This window comes from Simochromis diagramma, unplaced genomic scaffold (genome assembly GCF_900408965.1).
Source record: "Simochromis diagramma unplaced genomic scaffold, fSimDia1.1 OVJJ01000500.1, whole genome shotgun sequence".
In the NCBI taxonomy this organism is placed as follows: domain Eukaryota; kingdom Metazoa; phylum Chordata; class Actinopteri; order Cichliformes; family Cichlidae; genus Simochromis; species Simochromis diagramma.
The window spans coordinates 153,004-161,356 of record NW_024387318.1 but is presented as its reverse complement, the minus strand read 5'-3'; the positions used below and the strand labels follow the sequence as shown (position 1 = coordinate 161,356).

Below are 8,353 nucleotides of genomic sequence, written 5' to 3'. Positions count from 1 at the left end.
CTCAGTTGGAGAAACAAGCTGAGGTACGTGGAAAGTTCACACCCACAATGGGCGTGAGCGCACACACAGAGAGAAACACAACTGAGCATCTGTTTGCTGTTCTGCTTCATCACTCTGCTGCTGTGTCAGGCTGGGGTCTCTCCGTGACGTGGTTGATGTAAGTATGACGTATCCCTGATTCAGTCCCTGGGACAAGGCAAAGAAGCTGTTGTTAACAAACTCTATGGTGATGTGGCATTTAGCTCTGACTCTACGCTCTGCTGAATCCTTTGAACCTGCTGATCAGTAAAGCTCTACGTGCTGCAGCAGATTGACCTCATCTGTGTTCACAGTGTGGACCCATCAGGGCTGAAAACATCACTAACACATGAATTCTTTCTCTTTTTGTTATCACCTGTGATCATGTGTCTTATGTTTCTGTCATTCACCAGTTCTTGTATAGTTACGTGTAACTAGACTTCTGTGGGACGTAAATGATTGTTTTGTATGCAGATCTGTACAAAGGATGTAAACACTTGATTACAAAGGAGATCTCAGCTGTGTTGTTGTGGATGGACTTCAACGTATTTGTTAAAAAAGAGAATAAAGCAAAGTGTTTTAGCTGTTTGGGAGTTTTTGTTTGATTCGATTCAGTTTTATTTCTATGGAGTCAAATAATAAGAAAGGCTCTAGAACAGCCCTGAGTTTGTCCAGGTGACACTCCTCTGAAGAACAAAGACAAAGAGGAATAAGGGGACTCGTTTTCAAGTCTTGTTTCTTTCAAAATAAAAGCTGAAATATTTTGGAAGCATGATAATATTTCAGCCAGGATGCCGTCTCCAAGGAGACCTGCACCTCAGCGCTGAGCTCCACATCACGCCCTGTGAAAGCACAGATATAAATCTGCTGCAGTGAGAAGAACTTTACCCAACACAAGTGTAGAAGTAGACATTTGACTTTACCTACAACCTGTTAACAACAAAGCTTTCATTGCCTCTGCTGTTGATGTCATGTAGGACTAATCATACTTCACATCAGCCATGCACACGTCAGAGGATCTCCAGGCTTTCAGTGATAAAGCCAAGCAGATGATGTGAACATAGCAATAGTAAAACATGCATCATAATCAGCTGTATGTGTCGACTATGTGGCACCTCAGTCTTGTTGGCATGAAGAAAAGTTGTGTAACATGTAGCATAAGGGCTGCAAAGACATCATGTAGACAGCAGTCGTCTGTTAGTCGTAACGTATCTCCTGTTAAAGAGTGTTAGATTATAATATTATTTTATGCCATGTTAGACCCCTAATTAAAGATTGTGAATTATTATGTAGTTTTAGTTTGCATTATTCACCTGAATTAGAAGAAGCTGACAACTATTGCATTAGTTAAACTGGTTTGCATTACATTAAACTGCTGACTTGTTGTGAATGAATGATATTGTTTTATGATGCATTATACTGCTGAGTTATAAGAAATACTGTTTGCAGAAAGTCATCGCCTTGTTTGTCTGATTAGAAGAGAACATGCTGGAGTTTTCTGCCCCATCTCAGCAGGAGCAGATAAACAGGGAGCCAAGGTCGTAGCTTAGGCGCCGTGTGAGAGAAAGCATGCGAATGTTTAGGCTTTTTATGATAAGGTGGAGACACCAGACGCTATAAGAGTTTGAGCAATGCTCCACCATTTTGAGATCTGAGGCTGTCTGCATCAGTGTCCATCTCCCACACGTGTGATCATTAAAATCATCGTTTGACTCAACCCGGCCGGACCAGTGTTGTTATTGTGGTGTTTCTCTTGTGTCCATCCCCAATTTGAACTCGTAACAATCACCCTTGGGTAAAGGCATCACCGCTAAGATTTATCACTTCATGCCAGAACGGTCAGCTGACCCTCTCCTGAAAGTTAAGGGCTACTGGGCCCAGGAGGTGTGTAATGGAGACCAGGGCTCCCATTACCTGGTTTGTGGGCAGTGGAGTCACTGAGGTATCTTCTAGACAGACATTTCACCCTGGACACAGACTACCGTGCCCTTCAGTGGCTGCACAAGATGAAGGAGACCAACATGCGTGTTGCGAGATGGTACTTGTCATTGCAACCCTATGATTTCACAGTGCGGTATCGTCCAGGCAAATCTAACTGTGTTGCAGACTGTCTTTCACGTATGTATGAAGATTGAAGTACAGTAGTCTAAGGAGAAGGGGGGAGGAAATGTAATGGAGACCAGGGGTTCCAGTACCTGGTTTGTATTGTTAGTGATTAATTGTTGGATTAGGAATTTAAAATAGGCTAATAAAGAAAACACATTAGTTCTTATGGAGTCTTTTATTAGGTTATTTGACATACGATTAAATTGACAACTTGTAACTAGTGATGTGACGTTCTGTATCGAGGCTTCGAAGCTTGTGTCGAGTAATGGAGGCGGCGTTTCCGCGATGCGCGTATCGAGGCTTGCTTCATTTATGGGAGGAGCTGAAAATGATGACGTCCGAAGCCTCGCTGCCCGGCTGTACCACGTGACTGGTTCATGAAGCGGTTCGAACTTTGCCGTGAGATATGACAGCGATATAAACCCTCAGACTTCATTCAAAATGTGGGTGTTTGATGGAGAGTTGTTAGTGAGAGTTTGGAGACAGTTTGGAGGTTTATGAGAGTGAGGAGAGAAACTCAGGAGAGAATGGAGCCAGCTAAGAAGAGGAGGATGTCCTCCCCTGTGTGGGAACATTTTGATCTTATTCCTCCCAACAAGGTATGTAAATTTTGTAAACTTTCTAATGGAGATTTTTCCAGTTATCCAAAAAGATGGATTATTCTGGCTCTTACTACGGCCAAAGGGGTCCTGCTAAGACATTGGTGGAAAAAGAGCCCCCCTCCCTATGAAGAGTGGCTAAAGACAATGGCTCAGTTGGCGTCTTACGAAAAAGTGACTTATGGTTTATTAGACAAATTGCATCAATATGATTGTATTTGGTCCTTTACAAGCTGGCTTTCTGTAACTTGAAGAACAGGAGTGATGACAGAGTGGTGGTGTGGGGATTGGTGTGCGAAGAAAGAATAGGATAACTTTTTTGAATTATTTATTTATGTATTTATCCTTTAGTTCTGTTACTGAAGCTTAAAATGAAATAAATATTGTTGATGATAAAAAAAAAGTTGGATTACACTCAGAGGAACAATCAGGACAAGAAGCAGACGAGGAGGAAGACTTAAAAGATGAAACCTTATCTAAAAAAAGAATTTGAAAACGCTCATAAAGAACGTGTGAATATGGTAAAGACATATCAGAACAAAGATTAACAACAGAATTAAACATTTGAAATAACATACGGGGGTTGTGACCATTAGCCAGAATGACTTTGGAAAAAAAGATGCCTTAGCCATTCTAGCAGCACTTTGAAAATTTGAGTGGCCAGTCCGTAACATAACTTTAACATGGGTTGGTTCATTTACCCACTGAAGGAGGTTAAAACAGTCAAAGCAAGAAAGTCTTATATATAAATATAATGAGCTTTGAGACTAAATGTGTTAAGTTGTGCTGTATGAATAAAGCTGAAGACATCTAAAGAAGGTGTTCCTGAAATGTGGCTTTATTAGAACAGGACGGATGGATGAGCACAGCCCTCTCAGCACAGGGCTGACAGCACGTTTTTAGACCAAACTTTAAACTACATTTACTGGATTTGTTGCTTTTCAAAGACAGTTAAGAGCAAAGTCCAATTAGAAGAGCTTGTTCTGATGAAGACTCTGAACCTGTAAACAGCAGCTAAGTGAATAAAGATCTGCGTCCACCAATCCTCAGCAGTGACAACACTTAAACATCAAAATCCTTCATGCACACCTTTTTCTCCGCTGTGCTCAAAATGCTCTCAGCTGTTAAAGTCGAGGAGAAAAGTTTGACATATTTCAGCACCATTAAATGTTAGAGAAGCCTCTGAAAACCAGCTCACGGTTACTTCCCAAGCAAAAGCCTCTGCTTGTGTTCACAGAGCCTCAATCACAACAAATAAGACAATAACAACACAAGTGAGGACAAAGTGACACCAGAGGCTGGAGAAGAGCCAGCATGAAGTGACCATTGTGTGTGCACACTTTCTCTTGGTCCCACTCTTCATATACCAGTGTGACAAAGTCCTGAGTGCAGCCTCAGTTTGCATGTTAGTCCACCAAGTTCCACCTGAGCTTTGAAGAAAACACACTCACTCTGGATTTTCACACTTGTTGGCTTCATACAGGAACTTCAGCAGTCGCAGTTAACCTGGCTTCAAATGTAAAGAATCCAAATACAAAGTTTAGTATTGAGAAAAGTTAGGTGGGAAATGACTGGAAAACAAAGTGAATGTGTGCACGCTACCATTGAAAGAACAGAGTTTTGGCTTTGCTCAGATCTGCTGTGGATTATCATCATTCATGTTCCTATAATACATGTAGAGATGCAGACACATGACAGCATTCAGCTCCAATAGAGGCGGTTTATAACTAAAGTAACAGACATATTCAAGCACAGCATGAAACTCTCCTTGTTTTTGTAGAGGAGCTGATCAGGCTGTTTCTTTATTCCCCGAGACCAGCTGCACTGGATCATCACCAGCTTGGATCTCCATCCTTTTTCACTCAGTCAAGTCTTTCCTTTTGTCGGCCGTTTCTCTGAAAACCAAAGTGTGTGATCACAGCTGAAAGAAGGGAGATTTTTAAGGTGCTTCAATTAGTGATGCTGGTGATCCATCAATTATAATAATATTGTATTATATTATAAATGTTAAAGTCACAATAGGTTACCACTGTCCTACAATCAGCTACTTTTTACTTTCTTACTTCCAGCACATTTCAGAGCCTTTACTTTTTATTAGAGTATTTTTCAACACTAGTATCAGTGCTTCTACGTAAATAAATGCTGTGTGCACTTTTACCACCTGTGCTGGCAGCTTTGCGTTGTTAAGAGGTGTATTTTCTGGTACAAAGGGCATTCAGCCCCGGTATTTACACTCTCCAACATGGATATATGAAGAATGTGAAGGAGGAAGCTGAACCTCAGAGTGTGTGCCTGTGTGCAGCCCACCACCCGACTGCAAATGATTGATGTAATAGGTGTAGGCTGCTGGGGATTCCCATGATGCACTGGGTGTTTCTTCTTCACTCACTGTGTGTTAGTAGACCTCTCTGCACTGAATCACACTTGTTGTTAATCTCTGGCTCCTGTGATGTTTGTAAAGTGTCCATGAAAAGCAGACACAGCAGTGATTTGCAGTCACTTGCGTCCATATTGAAGGTAAAATCCTACAGAGACGACAGATCGAACTCTGGAAACGTTCCTGCTTTTAAACACACGCTTGAAATTTGATGCCAGTGAGACGTTTGAAACAAGCAGGGAAACTGGTGTCACAAACAGCTCACAGCCAATGAGCTCTGCTCTTTGCAGCCTCCTTCAGGGGCCGTCAGCGATTGGACGGATGCTTTCAGCTCTGCTCTCGGTGCTAACATTATTTCTGGATGTGTGTTTAAAGCCAGCTCTCTGTCATCACTGAGCTGTAGGCTGCAGCAGAGCACAGATGTATAATATTCATGAGTGTGTCACAGGATCACGTGGGTGGACTGTCCCACTGTGACACACGTGCACTAACCTCACTCTGAGAGCAGGTAACTGGAAGTGTGAGCTGCAGTTTTAGTGCTGACATCACAGACCAGTGAAGAAGAACAACAGTGACATTTACTGAACAGCTCTACGTTCCTGAATGCATCAAAGTCAGCGGTCTTTGAACGTCACACCACTGAGTCCTCCTAAACACAGCTCGGAGCGATGTTTCGTGTCCCGCTGTGACGCGCTGATGTTCAGATTTCACCAGTTTGAAGAGAACATCCAGTCACTGAGACGGCACCACCTGCTGTCTGAGGTCCAGGAGAAGAGCAGCAGCTGGAGCAGCTGACAGGTGGAGACGCTGGAGCTTGTTGTTGCTGTGTGAACAAATTGTAAGTTTGCTTTGTTTCCTCCTTGAACACTTTGACTGTTCCTGTGATGTTTGGACCTAAATGTTCAGCTCTTATTTCAGGACAAACTTTGATCACTCGTGTTTGAAGACAAATCCACATGATTGTAGATTATTGATCGCTTGGAATCAAACAGTCTGACTTCTTCATAAACAAACTGTGTGTGTTTGTTTGTGTCCTGTTTAGTTTGTCCTCTTCTCCCTTAGTGCTGACAGGCCCTGTAAAACATGCAGTCTATTTATAGCTGAACCTGATCCTGTAGCTGGGCCCTGCAGTCAGTGCAGGCAGATATCTGAGACCTGATCAGGGGAAACACTGGATCCTGAAACACTGGCTGCTCAGCCCTGGAACCACAGCAGCTGTTCAAAGTTATTGTGTTTGACAGTAAAGTGAATGTAAATGTGAGACACTGTGTGCTCACAGCTAAAGGCTGCAGTCAGCTGTGTCAGAGCCTCTTTCACACAGCGATCCTTTAATAAACCCTCAGAGCTCCATGTTGATGAAGCAGTCATGTGTGAGCTTGTGTGCTGACATGTTGACAGAGTGACCTCAGAGCTTCTATTGAGCCGTAATGGCTCCTTTAAGCTGGCTCTGCTCTGTCAGACGCTTTCCTCTTCTTCACTGTCTCATCAATCTGCTGCACTCTTCATCTCCTCTGGTCTCTCCTCCTCCTCCTCGTCTCTCTGCTGTCCTGGTTAGAAAAACAAACCAATCAAACTGTGTACAGATTATTTATCAATTTATTTTAAACATCAGCTCAAACTTAATCAAACACATCATTACTGCAGTCATCATCAGTCAGCGCTCTGCTGCTCGTTCCTGTTGGATTCTGTTTCCACTCAGGGATGTTTTTCACTCCGACACTCTTTAAATGCTCAGATCTGCAGCTTGTTTAATAGGACAACAAACTGTAACCAGTGAAATGTATGGAGGGAAATATGCCTCCAAAATGCTACCAATAGGTTCAACATGATCCATCAGTGTAAACTAATATTTATAATGTGCGCATTGGTTTGTGTGTAACCTCTGAGGACTCACAAATGCTGCTTTCAATCCAACACAAACACAAATCAGTCGGATTACATGTTTTACAAAAAGCTGAACAATGACTGATCAGCTCAGTTTGTCATGCTCACCTTCACTAACCTGATCGTTGTGTCTTTAAAAAGCTTCCTGTGGGTCAAAGGTCTAAACTTCACCAACATCTCTCTCCATCGTTTGCAGGCAGAGGAGACGTGCTGGCAAAGTTGAACCTTCATCAACATTTACACTTTGTTTTCTTCAGATTTCACTGCTGCTGCCTAAAAACAAAGCAACGGTACCAACGATGAAGAGCTCAGTCTGGACCGATTGTTTGCTTCAGTATCATCTGTGACGCCGTGCTTTAGCTCTTTAACATGTTAAATACGTTTTCCTGTGAAACAGTAAATAAGTTGAATAACAGCACTGATATCAGGGACAGTCCAAAAGACTTTGGTGCAAAGCCACCATTGTTTTAGGAGCCAATGAACGCCTGTTTGTTGCAGATGAACTGGTCCTGCTGCTTCAGCGCTAAAGCTAAATGCTGCTAACTGCACATAATGTCCTCCTGTATATATTCACTTCATGTATCTAATGTTCTGTCTCTTTGTGCACAGTCGAGGAGCGCGTCAGGATACATTTCACTGCGTGTTGTGCTTGTATAACTGTGCACGTGACAAATCAAGAACCTTGAAAGGACAGTATAGGTGACCGCACTGATGCCTGTTCATAATTTCACCAAAGCTAATAACCTGTTGGCTAAATGTTCTTGTTGTCAGAGGTAAACAGAGGTGAGAGGAGCAGATAATAAGGATTAAAGATACTAATGCGTACTTTATTGATCCCCGTGGGGTAATTCCTCTCTGCATTTAACCCATTCACTCAGTGAAGCAGTGGGCAGCCGTTGGGCGCCCGGGGAGCAGTGTGTAGGGACGGTACCTTGCTCAAGGGTACCTCAGGGTAGCCGTTCAGTGAATTCGAATCCCTGGCCTTCCAATCATGGGGCGACCCCTCTACCTGCTGAGCTGTCCCTGCCGGTGAACTGCTGAAGAACTAAATGCTGCTAGCTGTCAGAGTATGAACTGTCTCGCTGGGTATACACTGTGATTTTTTCACTCGCCTTATTCGGCTTGTGATCAAACTGCTCAAATAACTGAATCTCAGGGGTTAGAAGTTTGTAGGTCACGATGCAGGGTCTCACACTATACAGCCCTGATGCAAATAGATTAGATTTTCTTGTGATTGCTGATCAGGAGCCTGAGGTGTTAATTAATCTCATTACCCCATGTGTATTACACGATGCACAACACACGATGAAGGGCAAACTCGGGCCGATCCCCAAAACAGTCACACGAGTGAAAAATGGTCTCAAAATGG

At 42.9% G+C, this 8,353-nt stretch overlaps 1 long non-coding RNA gene across 1 annotated transcript; it reads right to left on the bottom strand.

Annotated features, from left to right (window-relative positions):
• Positions 1-3,826: 3,826 nt before the first annotated feature.
• On the bottom strand, positions 3,827-8,002 carry LOC120717249. The gene is made up of 2 exons (XR_005692138.1): positions 7,093-8,002; positions 3,827-6,647 (listed from the first exon to the last, which is right to left on the bottom strand). It is a non-coding gene; the product is annotated as an uncharacterized LOC120717249 (long non-coding RNA).
• Between the last annotated feature and the right edge of the window lie 351 nt (positions 8,003-8,353).